This window comes from Ziziphus jujuba, chromosome 2, assembly GCF_031755915.1.
Source record: "Ziziphus jujuba cultivar Dongzao chromosome 2, ASM3175591v1".
NCBI classification, from domain to species: domain Eukaryota; kingdom Viridiplantae; phylum Streptophyta; class Magnoliopsida; order Rosales; family Rhamnaceae; genus Ziziphus; species Ziziphus jujuba.
The window spans coordinates 19,097,220-19,118,690 of record NC_083380.1 but is presented as its reverse complement, the minus strand read 5'-3'; positions in this window follow the sequence as shown (position 1 = coordinate 19,118,690).

The window sequence follows — 21,471 nt, the reverse complement described above, 5'->3', positions numbered from 1 at the left end:
AAAACCAAATTGCAAAATTTTTGTTTTTAGGTGAAAAGCTAAAATCGATGAATGGAAGTTTTACCGCTTCATATATACCCATAAATCATTTTATTTTCTTTTTTGTATTTTTGGGTACAATCCCCATAAAACCCTTTAGATTAAAACATTGTACCCTAATTCCTTTTTACAACTCTACACAAGAGTGGTGTTCCCTTTGGATTGTCTCACCTCTTTGACCTTCTCCTTGCTTGTACGACCTATTGGATTGGCATCTCTTTGAAGTTCCATCTCAAGTGTGTTTCCTCACCCAATTTCTATCCGTGCTTTTTCTTTTCTCTGTTTTTTCATTTTCCCCAAGTTCCTCATTCCATGAAATTTAGTCTCAATTCACCTTTTGCACTCAATGAATTACGTGGCTAATGGGTCTGGTAGGTGAAGGATGGGTTAGTTCTTTGTTACGTATCAAAAAGATCTAACTGGATTTTATGAGCTGACAGAGGAAAGATTGAAGGATTTATTAGTGACTTGAGAGGAAGCATTTCTGTTGCTTGTAAGAGACATTTATAACTTCCCTTTTGCCTCCTATTTTCACAGTGGTGTTGTCTGAGAGACAGATATATTGAGTGAGAAAAGTTTTTGTTCCTATATGTTATTGGTTTTTGGTAGTGCGGTCAATATTTCCAAACAATAAAGTTCTAGAAATCTTTTTTGAGATGATACATAATTTCAATTTTATCTTTTTTCCTATCTTCCTAACATAATGTAATGAGTCTTTATGGATTGGAATTTTCTTGAATTTTTCGAGATTTTTCTTTTGAAAAAACACAAGCATCATAATTTGATTGCTTGAGAGTTTTTGTTTTTGAGAGATACTGAATCAAAATGTTAAAAGAAGGGAAAAAAAAAAAGGAGGTAACCGAAAAAAATTCGAGGTAAAGAAGTAAAAATGGTTGTCCAACCTATAAACAAATAATTAGTTTCTAAATTTTTACTATATTTTGGTTTGTTCGATTCAGACTTTTAAGAACTTCTAAAATGCTGAATATTGAATGGACTCCATAACCTTTCTAATAATAAACCCATGTGGCTCAAGTCTTACTTAACTAACATAGCAAAATCAAAGTTAATGTCACTATATAATATTATTGCATATTGGGAATTGAATGGAATCATCAAATTAGAGTAACTCCAGTATGAATATAGATAACTAAATTTCTAGTTACTTTTTTCTTCACCTTGTGTAGGCATGGTGCACAATTTGAGGAGATCGGAATACCGATGGAATCCTCCATCTATATATATATATATATACATATATAAATATTTGTGTTTTGAAAAATAGAATAGAAAGGGAATATAACATATCCATATGATTAGTGGTGATTGCTTCATTTATGCATATATACATGTATATATATATATATATATATGTATAACAAAAGAATTGAATATTAAGATTATTGGCAACATCAATCCCTTATATATAGTATTGATATTATTTTTTATGCTTGCGGGATGATAATATAATGGAAAAAAAAATTGCCAAAATATTAGTTTAAATATGCCACTTAAAAGATCAACATTGTACCACGAACAAAGACTATCAAGATTGTACCACAAAGAGAGACTTTGGTTCCTAGGAGGACATCACCTTGAATAGAGGAGGACATCACCTTGAAAAGAGACTTTGGTTCTTAGGAGGTCACCATCATCTAGAAAGACTCCATCGTCTACGGAGACACCTTCGCCTAGAGGTCCACAACCTATGCAGACACTAGATCTAACCACAACACCTTCGTCTAGTGAGACATCATCCCCTAGTGGTCCAAAGTATGTAGAAACACCAATTCCAAACATTACACCCTCTATAGGTCATTCTACTGGAGATCCCATAGATGAGAGTTCTCAAGATACACTTGTATCCACTCGTATTTAGTTAATATATCATATATGTTATGTAAATTGAGAATCTATATTGCATAGTATTAATAATTAACATTATTTAACTTTTTAGGTCTAAAGAAGAAAAATACGTGTGGGCTTACTCGAGGTTTGGAAATTCTTAAAGCAATGGCAACCAATACTAAACTTCGGGTCCAAGTAAGAGATGGTGATATGCATGCATATGGTGACCATTTTTTTCCCTTTGCTAATCAGATTGGCATTGCTTATGTAACTTTGTTTCACCACGATCGAAGGGATGGAAATATGCTTTTGAGGATGAAAGGAAAATTGTCTACAAACATATTGTTGTGAGTAAAATTTAGACTCATATCATTAGTATATCATATTAATATTATAATAACTAACAAGTTTTTATTTTCCTTCTGTGTATAAGGATCAGTTTGACATTGATCTGACCGATCCTTAATGGAAAGAGATTGTTTAAAGGCATTGTCATGATAGGTACAAAAATCATAGGAGTTATTGCAACAATCATTTCAAAAAGTGTAAGATGGAAGGCAAAGATCCATTGCAATTTAGACCAAAAAGATTACAATGTCAAGAAGATTAGGAGTGGATGTGTGCTCATTTGGAGAGGCCAAAATTTTTGGTGATTTAGAACTATTTAAACTGTTTTAAACTTATTTAAATTCATGTTAATGATTTATCATTTTCTAAACCATTTATTTTATATATGCAGAAAAGTTCTACAGCAGGGCAATGTAATAGGGCTAAAGGGCTATATGATCATCATGCTGAAACAAGATTATTTATTGCAACTAGGGCAGCACTGGTAATATTACTTAAGTTATAATTGAGAATTGATTATTATTATTTCATATTATGGTTAATTGATAGTTCATAAAGTGCTTGGTAAATGAAGTTGCCAATTGTATTAATATCTTTGATATCTTAGTTTTTACTTAGCAATTTTAAGGATAAACCTCTTTCTCATGCATCTTATGTCTATTGAAATTAGGTTGTCATTGGATGTTTTTCGATTTTTGACTAGTCTTGCTCCTTTAACAGTTTATAATATAATTATCATGCAATTATAGCTGAATCAGGTTTCGACTTAGAATTCCATGGCTTTAATTACTACTTATTTTCATTGCCATGGTAAACATGCAAAAAAATCAACAGTATTAGCTAAGAGGGACATTTACTATTACTCTTTTTGTTCTTCATACAAACCTTTTATGCTTCAACTTATTTTATATTGGATTTCTACAACCTTTTAGTTATAGTTCTTTGTGACTCTGTTTATTGGTTATTACCTTTGTTTGTGAGCTGTTACTTATCTATCAATCCTGGTGATTCCTTGGCATGTTGGATAGAAGTTGGAGATTATTACTGTAATGTTATAGAAGTGTCTATTGATATATATATATACATACAGAATGTGTAGTCTCAAATACAAAGGTGACTAGTCCTTTTTTTTTTCTTTTTTTTTTTTTTGTAAAATTATCTTTCTTTTTATTTTGTAGTCATCAGCAAATGAAGCAATTGGTGAGACTGAGTTATTCAAGAGAACATACTGGACACAAGGAAAAGGATGGAATACTGTTATAGCTGAATCAAGATATGTAAGTTTTACTTATCACTCCTTAATTAGTTATCTTATTCTACTTGTATTATATCTTATAATAACATTTTTATACCTTTCATATTTTTAGAATGAGATGGTATGGCTACAAGAAACACAAATACAGAAGATACAAGATGATGCTTCTCCTGATTCTATAGCCACACTGATTTTATTGACAGAATCTGACCTTCGTGCATAAGTCATAGGTAGAAAGGCTGGATTTATTCTTGGTGTTAGACATCGTCGATATTTATTCATAAATAATGCATGGAAAATAATCAACAATATGATAGAAAGCCTGAATAAACATTAGCTCCAAGACAGTTTTCAGGAGCTTAAATATTACAATAGTTAGATATAATTACAGAGATTAGACCCGGAAAACATCCTAACAATGCGGACAAAAAGAGAAAATGTGCTGACTGTTAATTAAATTGGACAAGTAAAAGCATATTTTAGATGTGATGCATATTGAAAAAAAACATTTGTGATAATATTGTTGGAATGATGTTGGCCATCAAAGATAAATCGAAGGATACTGATAAGGAATGTATTGATTTAAAGGATTTGAAAATTCGAAAAGAATTGCATTTAAAATAAACTGGTGGTAAAGTTTTCATATCTTTAGCATGTTTTTCATTAACAAAGGATGAACAACATGAGAATTGTAAGTTTTTTAAGTCTGTCAAATTTCCAGATGGCTATACTGCTAATATTTCAAAGAATGTGAACATTAAGAATGGTAAGATATCAGGGTTGAAAACATATGATAGCCATGTTCTTTTGCAACAACTTTTTTCTAGTGGATATAAGATCTTACATTAAAAAGAGGTTTGTACAACAATTATTGAGCTCTGCATGTTCTTTCAAAAAATTTATGCACGAGCTCTATCTGTTTCAGATTTGGATATGTTACAAGAAATGATAGTACTTACATTGTGAAAGTTAGAAAGGATATTCCCTCGTGCCTTTTTTGATATCATGGTTCATCTAGTAGTTCACCTACCATATAAGGCAAAAATGGCTAAACCATTACATACTCGTTGGATGTGTCCTTTTGAAAGGTAAAACCTTTGGTAATTAAAGTTGATCAATCAATTACATTCCTTTATATATTTTTTTTACTTTTTTTTTTTTAATAATTTAATCTATTTCATTCATTCTTAGAGCTTTGGGAACATTGAAAAAATATGTGAGAAATAAAGCTCATCTAGAAGATTCAATAGCAAAGGGTTATGTTGTTAATGACGCATTAAGTTATTGTTTAATGTACCTTTGTGGTATTGAAACTCGATTCAATCAGCCATAACATAATAAAGATGTGAGAATCAAACTGCTTCAACTTTGTCAATATTCACTCAACCAGTAAACTTGTTAGGGAAACCTCAATTTTTCGAAATGAAAGATGATGATTACAAAAAAGCTCGTTGGTACATCCTTTATAACTACTATGAGTTGCAGCCATATATTGAATAAGAACCAAAACCTATCTATAATTAGATGAAGTTCAAAATAAGTAATTATAAATCCATAATTCTTATTATATTTACATGTCTACAGTGAGCACACCCAACTACTGCAAAACAGGGTTGTCACAAATATTATGCCAGTACAAGAAAAGGAATTTCCATAATGGTTTGTAGAATGGCTTAGTATTTATTATTATGAAAGGTAAAATTCAAGTTTAATATGTAATTATTGCTTATTAATTAAAATTACATTTTCAAAAATAAAGTATATGAATAGATGTAAAGATCCAATGGTAACTGAAGAGTTGTACTCACTAGCTTGTGGTCCTGATTATGGAATAAGATCATATAGTAGATGTGTAGTAAATGGAGTTCGATATCGCACAAAATTCCATGATGATAGACGTGTCACTCAAAATTGTGGAATTTGGATTGTAGGTGATCATGATGGTGAATCTTGTGACTTTTATGAAGTAATAGAAGACATTCTTATGCTAGACTACAAGTCCAATCACTCTATTGTACTTTCTATATGTTTATGGTTTGACATAAATGTGAAAAAAGAAAAAGATCATCACAGAGTTTCAAATCACAAGCATAAATGTCAATTCATATTGGTATATGACCACCCTTTTGTCCTTGCATCTCAAGCCATAAGATGGGTCAAAATTGGAAAGTGGTTCAAAAAGTACATCACTATCATCTATGGGATTTTCCAGACCAATCAGATAAAGTTGAAGATTATGGTGATTCAATTGAAGTTGATGCGCTGGCTGCTTATCAAGAAAATGATTCAATGGACATTCAAATATTATTTGAATCAATTGATATTGATCCAATGGAAATAAATTTGAAAAGTGCAGCAGACTATGAAGATGCAGATAATCATGCAAAGGATAAAGATATTGGGGAGTACAATGAGGAAACCGACAAAGATAATGAAGATGAGTTGTTAAATAATAGTGAAACCGGTCAGGATACTAACTAATTTGCATAAATAACTTCATCTTATTTTATAGTTTACTATGTAAATGTAATGATTTCTTTTCATGTTAAAGATGATCATGCTCCATTTCAAACTAGTTTAATATAACTCTTGTGTTGTCTTTTTAATATTTGCATATACTCTTATTTTTTAAAGTATTATCACAATACAATTATATTGCACCATACTATCACCTTGGACATATTAAAAAGTTCCGTCACTTTTCATATACTAATTACCTGTGTTGTATTTATGTAATGATTTCTATTCATGTTTATGATGATCATGCTCCATTTTAACTAGTTTAATATAACCTATGTTGTCTTTAAATGTGGTTTACTTGCATATATTAATTACTTATATTTATATTCTCACTTAATAATTTCTTTATTAATAATTTCTTTATGTTTATATTATCATCAATTTCAATATACTTTTATTTTTTAAAGTTTCAACATAATAAAATTATGTTATACCATGTTATCACCTTGGACAACCAACTAATGAGAAAAAAGAGTACATTTTTTTCTTTTTTTGTTGCAATTGATTGCCTCTACAGTGCTAATCATGATCCTAATAAGATATTTCTTAAAGTGAATTAGGAGGGTTAGATATATATATATATATATATATATATATATATATATGTATATTTGTTTTTATTCCAATTCATGATATTATTTGTAGTAATAATGATTCTATTTCTTTCAATATTTTACCTTAGGCAAGTTATTTTTAGATTAATAATTACTTCTATATTGGTGTAGAGTTTGTTTTGATTGATAATTAATTATGTATTTTCTAGTTGAATTTATGCTCAATCATGAATGTTATTGGCTCAATAAAAAATGTTTTATTGGTGAAATAATTATTGCATTTGTTAAAGTTTATCTTTCTTTTTTAAATTTTATTATTGCCTCTGTTTGTGGAATATTCACAAATGCATTTAATGGTTTTGGAGGATTTCAATGGAAGTGGGGGATATTTATTATAGAATACTATTATAGCTGAATCAGTTATGCACTTTTTTTCCCCACTATCAATCAATTACTAACTTTATTTTGTTTGTATTTTTCTTTTAATTTTTTTTTTTTATATTTAAGAATGACATGGTATGATTACAAGAAACATGCATGGATACAATTTATGGTACGACTACAATAAGCATGGATATTGGTGCGTGCTTTTCAAATTATATTGTTGCATCTCACAAGCATAAATTATATTGTTTTCTTTATTCATATTATATATAGATGCATTTTCTTTTTTAATATTTTATGTTTGCAATGTAAATCTAGTGTAATATCAATTACATGTATGTAATGAAATTTATAATAATATAATTAGTGTTATAATTTTTGGTTAAACATATAATCGAAATTATATAATATTAATAACATTTATAAATGAAATTATATAATATTAATAATATTTATTTCATTTTGATTTTTTTAAAATTAAAATTATATAACACATCCAATAGCAACCACACATTGGTCATACAAAATATTTTAAAATGCATAAACATAATTTACTACCATTATGTTGGTCGATAAAATTATTTTCACCAACCAATTTACTGGATACTAAAATAAAGGTTTACATAACCCTAATATTGGTTATTGACAATACCATTTTTATAAATGAATTTGGTTGCTGAAACATCTTTTAACTTCATTAATTGTTATTGAACAATTCTTGATCACTTAAAAATGATACAGTGACTAACATTTTGATCATTAAAATGTATCTCAAATTTGCAATAATTATTAATAACCATAGCATTGATTAGTGAAAAGTTTTTTAGTGACCATTTAATAGTCAAACAATGATAAATTTTGCAACCAAATGTACTTACTCACTATTACTAAGCTTTCAGTGACCAAAAATTGTTGTCACTAAAATGTTGTTTAGAGACCAAATAACTAGTCATTGAAAATTATTTTTATGCGACCAATTCCTATAGCTACTAAAACAATTTTTTTGAGACCAATCACATGGTCATTCAAAAACTCTTTCAATGACCAAAACATTTAGTCATTGAAGATAAATTTTTAGTGACCATTAGTTTGGTCACTAAGGTATTCATATTTGATCCCATAATTTTTAGTGACCATTAGTTTGGTCACTAAGGTATTCATATTTGATCCCATAAAACCTTTGGTTACCAAGTATAAATTTGTTTGTGACCAAAGTATATGCTTATAGTGACCATAAATGGTCACCAATACAATAGTCAGTGACCAAATATTGGTTGCTCACATTTTATTATTGGTTAGGAAAAGCTTAAAATTGGTGTCCTCTGTAATATTTTAGGACATTTAAGGACCAAGTCATCGTCACAAAAGCCATAACAACTAGTCACTAAAAATATAAACATTTAGCAACCAATTTTGTTTTGTCATGAAAGAGAATTTGTTACCACCTTTTAGTGACCATGTAGTGACTATTGTTTTTTGGCATTTGAAATCTAGTAGTGACCAAAATTGGATGTTCTGCAACCAAATTAATGGTGCTAAAAGGTTTTTTTTTTTTAAATGTGTTCTTTTGTTGATTGGCACTCACACCTTGGTCACCTTTTCATATAAGTTTCTTCATCGTATTATTTAGTCCTTTGATTTACTATTGTTTAGGAACAATAGGCATGTTAAAACTTCTTGTAATGACATAAACTTCATTTTTCCTCTTCTTCTTTGCAATGAAATACTCCTCTTAAATTATTGTGTGTTGTCCCTCACCGATTGTCTCTCATGATGATTCTAAATATATATGGCTTTTTCCCATTAACTTCATGCCTAGAGTATATATTATTTAAACGAAATTCAAGCTTGTTGTTGAAAAAAATTTTCAACACCCAATTATCCTCATTTACTCTAACTGTGGTGGAGAATATGTTGATTAAAATCTTTTATTGAATCACTTGATATTTCTCACTTTGTTTATCCCTCCTCACACACAATAACACAATGGTGTCACTAAAAGATGTCACCAGCATATTGTTGAGATTAGCTTATCCTTGATATCTCATGCCTCCATTCCTTCCAAGTTATGGACATATACATTTTGCATTGCCGTATACTTAACAAATTGCATGCTCATTTATGTACTTAGCTTTGACTCTCCCTTCCAAAAGTTATTTGGAAAATCACCCAACTACCACAAGCTACGTGTTTTTGGTAGCCTTTGTTATCCATGGCTTAAGCCTTATTCCTACCATAAGCTTGAACCTAAATTAAAGTTGTTCATCTTCTTTGGCTACTTATCAAGTTGAAGTGCATATCTTTACTATAACAACCCGTATCAAAACACCCCTATTGTATAAGTTTGGCCAGGTTTGACCAAGTGGACTGTATACGAGTCCAAATTGACTTTTCTATTTTGGTTTGACTGATGTACCATTGTGTATAGCTCATAGACTAGCGGCATGCCAAATTCTGAGTTACGGATAAAAGTTATGATTCTAGGAAGTTTTAAATATCAGTTTTATATCAATGTCCAAACTAGTCCCAAATTTTTGTCTATTGGTGACCCAAGGTTCTATATAAGCCTTGGGTAGTGTTCCTAACAAGAAAAAAATCTCAAAATATCCATTTTATCTCCCAAACCAAAGAAAATTCTCCTCAGACTCACAGGTTCGAACCAGGTAACCCCGAACCCATTAAATGCCCAACCAGGTCATTGCCGTTTTGTCCAATTCTAACCACTAACCTTATATAAGTGCCACACCAGAGGAAAGATCACACAATGGTGAGCTTAACCATGAAATTTCATGGTAAATGGTCAATCGACGTGCCCAGATTAGGCTAGTGAAATCGACAACAGCTCAAAGAAGTGGATCATCAGATTTTTGTGTTTTTCCGTTGTTCCAGGCCAACCAACACACCCTTCCCCACATTTTTTGACCCTTTGAACCCATTTCTATGCTCCGTTTGTCAAGATTTCTTACCATTTGAGAGATACATCAATGGAGAGTTTGGCTAAGTTTTCCCTATCGATTTCCGATGGATGACAATCCATCTTTCTCGCTTTCGCTCTTTCTCCCAATCAATCGCAAGGGTTTTCCAACCACGAGGGACATCTTTTGATCAAGGTGAGCACACTATTGTATTTATTATCTCTTGAACTTTCTGTTGATATAAAGTTTGTGAATTTTGGAAGTCGATTGATAATTTTTCCATTTTGGGGTTAATTAGTTAAATACTGGATAAATTTGGACTATCTTTGGATGAACTTGATCAAATTGGTTAAAATTGAGATTAGATTAGTGTATTTAGATATTAATAGGACCATTAGAAGGTTCAATTTCAAAAAATCAACCTTCAGGTAGAAAGCCCTAGTTTGGGTATTGGGTCCTAAGGGTACTATACAAATCATTTTAAGACATTTGGTATGCACCAACGTCTTTGATTTAGTTATTAGAGCCTGAGAAATATTTTTTTATTTTACAGGCAATCGTGTTGAATATAGAGGCGATCTTGTAACGGAGCAAGAGTGAGCATCTATAATACAATGAGTGATTATATTTTGAAAATATTTTAGGCATGTAGTAAATATATATGTGGTTTGAGTATTTTACATATATACATATATATATCGTTTGATTTAAATGTTCACTTTATGCATATATGAATATTTGCTTTTACATATATGTGTTATTATTTTATATGACTTTTGACAATATTTTAAATTGTTTCCAATTCTATTAAGTTCATAATGGACTTATGGTATTTAAATATCTTGGTATTTGAATAAAGGTTTTAATCATTTTGGAAAATAATTGATTTTGAAAAAGCAGATTGGTAATCATATGTTTTTACACCTGTTCAAGTGTTTTATAATTTTATATGCTTAAAAATAATTTATGGTAATATATATTTCATTGTGGTATTTATAGTTTTGGCATGAAATAGTGATTTGGAATTTTTGGAATATTTAAATAAGCGGTTGGATTTGAATATTAAATTATGGTTTATGATACAGTATTGTTTGAAAAAGTATTATCTTACAAGAGTGTTTTATGCATACTGAAATGTTTATTTTAATTGGTGTACATATAATAGCAGTGTTTTGGATTAGTATTGTATTATAACATACAGGTTTGCCACGATGCCTATAGTATGCTACGGGCCATAAGGTTGAATTTATCCTACAGGTTTATATTGCTACATCGCCTTAGGATGCTAAAGGTTGTAAGGTGGGTTTACCCCACGGGTTTCATTTCTTTTACTGTCCGGTGGTGTTCTGAGATGCCATGCACCATTTGGCAACAATAGGTATATCATATGGTATTTTTCTTATATTATGATTTTTAATGTACTTTCATAATTATTTTGTGAAATTGTGTTTGTATTATTTCATTTTATGCTCAGTAGTTATATTATCATTAAAACAGTTTATAATATTATAACAATCATTCGCTTTATATTATTTGAGCATCGATTCTATGATATTGATTTAGGTATAAGTATGGGTTTTATGAAATGATTTATAAAGGGGGAACCTTTCAAATGAGTGGAATGAGAGGTCTTGAAAAAAAGTTTTATGGAAATAAATTATTATTTTCCTATTATGCTATGCCGCTCAATGAGATTTCTCTACCTCACATTTTATTTGTTTTAAATTCATTCCCACAAGTCCAAACAGTTAATTGGCAGTCTACTTTGCTCATCGCTTGTTACTTTGTGCTCTCCACAGCAACAGCAATACTCGTCTTTCTTAATTTATTCTTATCTTTCTAGACTTATTTATATTAGTTGTACTTTTAAATTTTATAAATATTTATATTAGTTGTACTTTTAAATTTTATAAATACGTACTCTTAGAATGCTTTGATCTAGATATTGGACACAGTAGTGACTATAATATATATATATATATATATATGTAGTTATGGTCTATAGTATGATAGGCTGTAGTTATGGACTATGATTGTGGATTTATATGCTGTTGTGATTTTGTCTATATATTAAGATATTATTCGATGTTGCATGTGTTCATTTGTCCACGTTTTTAAGTAGGGTTCCATTGGATATCTTCTAGAGATTGTCCAGTGGGACTTCACTAGATGGGACCATATGAGAGATCCTAGGAGGGCTCCCAGAGCGAGTCTTGTCATTTACTTTCATATATTTATTAACCGGCTTTATATCTCATATCATGTTAAATTTGTGGAACACTCATTTCCATTCTTTACCTCTTGGTCCCACTCACCCACACATCCAACCAATGATACTCATCAATATTTTCTAGTCACACTCTATCACCACCTCCTAAAATTTCTCTACCTATATCTACCTATCTCTCACACTCCAACTCTTCTATTTTACCTTCAATGCATTTGAGCCCTCACCTATGCAAGTACCATTCTTTATGGTACCACAAGTCTCTTTGTAACCCTCCCTGTAATCTACATCTCCCTCTTCAAATGGTATCCCTGACCTAGCAAAAACTCCTTCCTCTGCATATAACTCGACCTCTAGTAGGGACTCTCATGCACTTACTTCTTCTTCTCTTATCTTGTAGAAATTAGGCTCTGTGTGTGATCTCTCGCTATCTCCTACCACTTTTTTGATTGATAAACCCTTACCTTCCCCACCATACATAATTCATCCTATGCTCACCCATTCAAAAAATAACATCACAAAAAAATAATGAAAAAAAAAAGCAACAAACAAAAATAAAAAATAAAAATAAATTGTTTTTAGCCAACAAATATTCACCTATTGACTCAATTAAGTCCCTTATTTTAACCCAAGCTCTCAAAGTACCTGTTTGGCATATTGCTATATTTGAAAACTTTTGATGCCGTGATACAAAATGGAAGTTGGGATGTTGTGTCACCAAATTTCTAATCAAAATCTTATCAGTTCAAGTGGATTTACAAAATTAAACTGAATCCAGATGGCTTCACTACTTATTACAAAGCAAAGTTGGTTGCCAAAGGATTTCATCAATGGCCCGATTTTGATTACAATAAAACTTTTTTAGTCTTGTGATAAAGCCCACTACCATTTGGGTGGTTTTATGCCTTACTATGCCTTACTATGTTAAATAAGTGACCCATACATCAACCCGATGTCAATCATGCATTTCTTGAATAGCACCTTATGTGAATATGTGTTCATGGCTTAACTTCAAAGTTTTATTAATCCATCTCTTTCACATCATGTTTACAAACTTCAAAAAGCACTCTGTGGCCTGAACAGGCCTCTCATGCTTGGGATATGTAGCTTAAAATGTTCTTGCTTACTTTTGGATTTTACAACTCTTAGGTCAATCAATCCTTGCTCATTTACTCTTATAGTAGACTATTCATGTATTTTCTCAATTTATGTTAATTATTTAATTGTTACAGGAAATTCCAATACACTGGTGTCCAAATTTGTTGACAAACTCCCTCACTAATTTTTTGTCAAGGATCTCGAGATTGTTAACTACTTCTTAGGTGTTGAGGAGATTCCAACGTATGGTGGTCTCTTCTATGTCAACATAAATTCATCTGAGACATGCTTGATAGGACCAAAATGATTAGTGCTAAGGAATATTCCATGCCTCCGGCGTTTAACACTTTTCTCTCTCTCATTAACAGCTCAAACCTTGCTGATGCCACTGAATACTGCCAAGTCATTAGTGTTCTACAGTATCTATATATTACTTGGCCTAACATTGCATATGCTATCAACAAACTCTCTCAATTTATGCGCATTCCACAATTACACATTGGTGTGCCACCAAGCGGCCCCTTCATTACCTCAAAGGTACAACTCATCACGATCATTTCTTGTTGTACAACTCTCTAGTCTCTACTCTAACTCTATGCATTCTCTTATGCTAACTGGGCAGACAATAATGATGACAGAACCTCTACAAGTGCCTATGTCATTTTTCTTAGTTGCATCCTAATATCTTGCAACTCAAAGAAGCAATGCACTACTACTTGCTTCTCCATTGAAGTTAAACATCAGTCAATTGCATCCACTTCAGTTGAAGTTTCCTAAATTCAGCCTCTTCTCTATGAACTCAGTGTTTCCTTATCCCAAACACCTAACATTTACTGTTGACAACATTAGTACCTTATATGTTTATGCCAACCCAGTTTTTCACTCTCGCATCAAACACATAGCAACGGATTTTCACTTTGGTCATGAAAAGGTTGCCAATGGTCTACTTGGATTATCCCATGTTTTATCTCAAGACTAGATTGCAAATGCTCTAACTAAGCCTTCGTCCCGTTCTCATTTCCATCTTCTACAGTTCAAGATTGAAGTCTTCGATGGGAGCTCCATCTTGCAGGGGTATATTAAGGAAAACACCAATTCTACTGATATGCAATATGGCATTCTACCACCACTTCCGGCTATAGTGTCATCTTTTATATCTATAATATACTACTATTTCCATAGTATATATTTTCTTGTATCCATTAGAATCTCTTTAGTGATGGGATCACCTTTTATTTTGCTTTCTTTGTAAGTGTTTATATGGCTATACAAATTAATTCAGTGAATGAAAAGTAAAATATCGATTCGATCCGTCAATTTATTTGGCTCTGTTCTTATATTTGTAACATATAAAACTTAAAAAAATAATAATATTTACAAAAAAGAAAGAAAGAAGGGTTAAAAATTTGATTCTTTGTTAAATGGAAAATAAAACCCAACAGTTATCACTGGTGGAAGAAGAAAGCGGGTATTGAGGTATTGCCACTCGGATGGCTTGCTCTTATTGGACCTTTATTGGTGGAAGAGCTAAGTAAACAAAAGAAAAAGAAAAGGTTATTCACATTGTTTATCCCTCATTTTTGGCATGTTTGCACACTTAGCCTTGCTTCTTCTTTTTTTTTTTTTTTTTCATTTTTGTTCAAAAAAGTCAGTTTTTTTTGCATCGTTAATCCCTAGTCTCTATTCCAATCAAATTTCTGTCAAGTGACAGGGATCAAAGTGCAAATTTGATATAGTTTAGGGACTTTACATGCAATAAACACAAAAAAAAAAAAAGCTAAATAGAATTCCAAAATTATTTTTTTCTTTTAAAAAATGTTTTTCCATTCATAATTATTTAAAAATATAAAAAATACATTTATTTTATAAAAAAAGTGAAAAAGCAGATGAACAGGTACTAAAACTTTTTGAATATTTTTCTTAAAATAGATAAAAACTTTAAAAATATCGATATAAACTATTTTTAAAAAAATTCTTAACTCTGTTTGCCACCTACTAAATTTTCTTAACACTTTATTGTAACAAATTTATCTTTTATCCAACGAAAAAATTGTAACATTTTAAAATTTTTATATTGATTATTGTAATTTATATTCTCTTAAAAAAATTTAAAAACATGCTATATGTAGTTGAATTTTTTAAATATGGTTCTATGTGAAAAATATAATTTTTAATATTTTATAAGTTGCAAGGAAATTTTATTTTTAAAATATTTTAAAGTACATATAATTTACGGAATTTTGAAAGTAATTATTAATTAAAAATTTTCTCTAAAAATATTTTGTTTATCTTTTTAGTGCGTATTGTATGTAAGGTCGCTAAAACCATAGAATTTACACTTCGATCCCTCTTACTTATCGCACTTTCGAATGGGAGAAATGGATTAGGTTAGGGAGTAATTGCACAAAAGAAATAAGGGAGCAAAAATGCCAAAAAAAATAAAATCAAAGCTAAATGTGCAAAACGCACTGAACATTAGGGAGCAAATACGCAAATTACCAAAAAAATAAATTAAGGTTCTTTGATAAACATACTTACATGGCAACTATATATAATTTATTTGGAAGTGTGAAAAGAAGTGGAGATGAAGAGGAAGTTCCTTGCTACATATTAAGCCAAAGAGATAGAAACGATCTGGTTTACACAAAGAACAGAGGTAATGGACCTTAATTCACACCCCACTCCACGACCCTCTCCCCCCCCCCCCCCCCCCCCCCCCCAAAAAAAAAAATAATAAAAAAAAAAACTATATTTACCCAAAAAAGTAATGTTCCTTAATATGCTAGTTTGAATAAATAAATAAACAAAAACTGCAACATTATTGTTATACGTGAACAAATATAAGATATTGGGGCCTGTTCCTCATTCCTAACTTTTTAACAAATAATTTAAACAAATGATCTTGATTATTAAATTAATTTAATTTAATGATGTAAATTTATTTTTTACTTTCTTTAAATAAATTTATTCTCTTTAAAATTCTTAAGCATCTCATACTCACTCACGTCCAACACTTAGTACCTAAAGTAAAAAATAAATGAGATTTATTCTCAGGTACACTTACACTTAGTACCTAAAATAAAAAATAAATGAGATTTATTCTCAGGTTTCTCTCTCCCCACATGTCAATTCTTTCTGGGTTACATTTTTGAGTGGTTCTTTTCACAATTACAAAATAATTTACAGTTTCATTTTTTATACATTACTATTTAAATATATAAAAAATATAAAATTATATAATACAATATTATTTATTTCTAAAATATCTCTAATTTATACCATTCCAAAATTATATATCTTTTACAAATAAAATTTTTTTTCACAATTCTAAAATAACTATATACAGTTCCTTTAAAATTAATTTCATTAAAATACTTTTTTTTTCCTTCTTTCTCTTTTAAATTAGGGTTGATTTTCATTTTTGAACATCTTCAAAATTATAACATATTATTTTGGAGCGTTCAGTCATAAATTTGCAGATGTTTAGGTGTGAACTTCTGAACGTTATCATTTTGTTTAGTTGTATACTTCTGAACATGTCATTCTATATGGGTACATTTTTAGATATTCAATCGTAAACTTTTGACCAGCTTTAAAATATTCGTTTGTATACCTTTGAACATCTTCAAAATTATAACTTATTTAGAAGCGTTCAGTCATAAATTTGCAGATGTTTGGTTGTGAACTTCTAAACGTTATCATTTTGTTTAGTTTTATACTTTTGAATATGCAATTCCATATGGGTACATTTTTAGATGTTCGATCGTAAGCTTTTGTACAACATTAAAAGATTCGTTTGTATACCTTTGAACATCTTCAAAATTATAACTTATCATTTTTGAGTGTTCGATCATAAACTTTTGTACGCATTTTAGATATTCAGTTGTGAACTTCTGAACATTATTCTTTTGTTTAGCTGTATACTTTTGAACATGCAATTTCACATGGGTACATTTTTCGATGTTCAATTGTAAACTTCCATACACCTTTAAAAAATTTGTTTGTATACTTTTGAACATGTTAAAATTGTTCGATTGTAAATGTTCGAACGAAATTTAGAGATATTAAATGTCCTAATTTTATTTACAGATAAAAATGGAAAACTGCAATGGACCTGCTTTATATTAATCACCCAAAAAAAAAAAGGTACAAAAAGATCATTTTAAGATTGCATTTAGTGTCATAATTGCAAATTAATTTGTTCAAAACTATAAACTGTCTAAATCAATTGTCTCATGAGTGGTTATATATCTGAAATTAAGTCCTTGAAAGCTTTTTATTTGGAGAGCATATGGTGTTTTCCATCTTTGGGCACATATTTGACGATGTTTAAACCATTTATTAACAACTGGCAGCATTGGACATCCTGGTACCATGAACAACTATAACAACAACAAAGGTAACAAAAATATTATCAACATAAATATTAATATAATCCAACACTTTCATTATCTATATCTTTTTCATCCTGCATATTTTTTACATTCAATTAGATATAAACCATCAATGATTAAAAAAAATTTGGCATGTTTCATAGCGTAAGGTATTTAATATCTGTATATATATATATATAATGTTCGACAGATAAAAGCTAAACATTGATAATGTTCGAATCAAAAATGTTCAATTTTAACCTTCCAAATAAAAGACGAATTTCGACATTCCAAAATCAAATATAAGCTGACCCTGTTCGGATGGACGCTTCTCAACAATTAAAAAATATTCAGCTTTAAACTTCCAAATAAAAGACAAATTTTGACATACCAGAATCAAATATAAGCCAACCTTGTCATTGGTACATGATAGAAAAAATAATCCAAACTAAATCAATCATCACAAAATAAAATAAAATAAAATAAAAAAAGAAGAAGAAGAAGAAAAAGCTAAATATATCTTACCGTTTCATATCTTTGAGCTTCTATAATTTGTGAATAATTATTGTATCTGCAATTCTAATTTTTAATGGAGTATAAATTAGATGGATATATGTAACGTATTATTAGAAAAGAAGAATGAGACTGTATAAAGAAATTATTTAAATACATTTAGTTAATAAATGTCCTTAATAGTAATTTTAAATGAAGATAGAAATGTAACTCAATAATGAGACCGTATAGAGTTCAATCGTTAGTGCAACTAGAAATTCTCTACCTTTTTTTTAAAAAGAATTATTATTAGACTCATAAGCAATTATTCAAGAAATATATTACAAATTGTTATTGAAGCTTAAGTTCTGTCAGTGCGATCCGCTCCAATCATGTTCTTTCCTTCCTTCCAATTCCCACTCTCACATCATAACTTGAGTTCTTTCATCTTATAATCTTTATAAGATGCTTATAATCTTTATCAATGGTGAAATTATGAAACCATAAACTGGTTCTTAAAAGGGAAAAATACAAGTAGCAAATATAAAATCACTCTTCTTTTGTTTTTTACCTAAGAAAAAAAAAATGAAGCACAAATATTAATGATATTTGCTAGACATATTCCAAAGCCAGTATGCAAGAGACTAGAATCTCATACAAAATTAAAATTGTTCAAGGTTTTTCTAATTTTTTTTCTTTCTAGGGTTGAAGAGAGAGAAATGTGTATTGATTGGAAATTTGTTCTATGTATAGGTACTATTTTGATGAGTATAAGAATTTCAAAAGTCATAAAAACAATAAATTGATGCAGTTAGATTAAACAAATTTAATGATCAATATCATTTGTAAAAATTATTTGTCAAAAAGAGTGTCAAATAAAATGGTCCCATTATAATTAGTCATAAATAAATGGTGTTTAACGTGTGTACGGGCCCTTCGTTTGCCTAATCTAATGTTGCATGGTTTTGGTATCATTACTAGTCTATGAGTCCATTTTTAAAGTAGTCAAAATCCATTATACATATTCGTGCTCCAAATAACGTATATTGGCCAAATGTCACAACATGATAACACGATACGAACGTACACGATAATTTATGGGTTTAAATTGATAATATTATATCAGATCCGTATCACTATCACCCAATAAGATTTAATAAATTAACGGATTTTAATGGGAGAAACACGATAATACATCATAAACACATTAAACCTATTAAAAAAGGATATTTTTGTAATCACATATGTTGTATAATATTAAATTTACTTGATTTATGTTAAACATGTATTAATTTGTTCCTTTTTAATTTAATTTTTTTAAAAAAATCTAAAAATAAACAAGAAATTTTTTAAGTTTTTTTAAAAAATATTATTTTATTATTTGAAAGCGGAGTCAAATTTAAATTTTCAAATTTGTATTTATTATTAATGGGTTAACAAGTTGAATGATGGGTTACATAATAATTTATTGAATGGATTCGGGTTTATCTATTTCACACGAAAGCTTAATGGGTCATATTTGGATTAACTAAATTCCACATGAACACGACACAACACAATACGAATACGATTTAACACGATACGTTTTCAGGTTTAAATAACATGACCCAAGAGCATCACCAACATGCTTTTGAAAAATATTAACTTATTTCTTTTAAAGAATCACAGCTAAATAACTTAATAGATTTTAAAAGTTAAAGATTTTAAATAAAAAATAAAACTTTATTTTCTAAATGTAGAAAGTTCCATCTAATTTATATATAAAATTTGTAACGTAGTATTTATTACACAAAAAAATTTTATGCATAAGTAATATCATTTATTTGCTTTCATATATATAAAGAGAAAAGCGATTGATGATAGAAACAAAGAGAAAAGTGAATATTAACTATTCATTAAGCAATGAAAAAAATAAAGAGTTTAAATGAAAAAAAATAAAAAGTTTAAATAAGAGCATCACTGAAATTGGATAAAAAAAATTAGGCTTTTATTTTATAAAATTCTCTAAGATATTTTTTATTCTAAAGATTATGTTCTTAAAAGTAAAAAGCACCATTAGATATCTTTTATTAGCATCCAATAAAATTTTTTATTTGTCTATACTTTTTATTTCAAAAAGCTAACCTCCAAAAAAAGGCTTTAATGAGCTATGTATATTGACATTTTAATATATAATAATGGAGTTAGCTGTCTAAATATAAAGGGTCAAATTCACTATTTAATTTAATATATTAGAAATTTTTATGTCATTATTATAATATTTATAAGAGAATTTACATAAAAGAAAAAATAAAATAGAAGTTTTAATTGCACTACCAAATCAATTTTATACAATCTCACAATAAATCTATATTTTTACTCCTTTTGAAATTACTATTAAAGATATTTAATAATAAAATATATTTGTATTCAGAAATATACAACTTAGCTTCTCAAATTTTCTAATATATTCATAAGTATACAAATAAATATATTAAATATGTTCAGAAATATACAATCAAATATTTTTGCAAACATTTATAATTTTAAAATTAAATACTCCAATGAATACATTTTTTCAATACCCAAAAGCTTTCTAATTAGAAAAAAACATTACGTAGAGTTTTCGTAACTATTAGTTTCGTTTAAAAGGGTTATGATTCATTGCTTAATCACAACTACTAGTTTTCATGAAGTAGTGTTTGTTTGTAAATGGTTCCTAAAAATAAAATAAAATAAGTGTTTCTGGCTCAGCTGATACTATATAAATTGTAGGCATTTTAGGTATTAAAAATATTATATAAAATTATTTATATTTTTTATATGTTTATTATGTAAGTTTAAAGTTTCTTTGAAATTATGAAAAAAACTTATAAAGAGAAAATATAAATAAAATAACAAATGTTTATAAATAAAAAAAAATGAAGAATACAAATAAAGAATATTATTAGAGAACCTTTTAAATTTTCACTCTCTATTTTTAAAATAACTATTGTAGAGAATATAATCTTTATTTTAAAAAAGTCTTTTGGAGATAATCCATTACAAGTATTTCCTCATGAAGTACTTTTGCAAAATTTAAAAAGATATCACTGTTAATTACTCGTATTGAAGGCAATTTTGCAACTTCATATATAATTTAAGAGGTATTGATTTAGATTCTTTTTAAACACCACCATTATAATCCTTTGTGCATCTTATTATTTGATAGTTAAAAGAGTCCAAAATAAATAGCTGTCAAAGAATTATTCTTTTGAAATACCAACTTCAAATTGTAGAGGGCATACTAGTAATTTAATAATTCAGAAGTCACTTTACAACTTTGGAGTTTGGACATAGATTTAAGGAAATATTTGCAAATAAACATAAAATAAAATTAAAATAATTTTGTGCCGTTTGATAATACACTTATTTTAATAAAAATGGCACTTTAGTATTA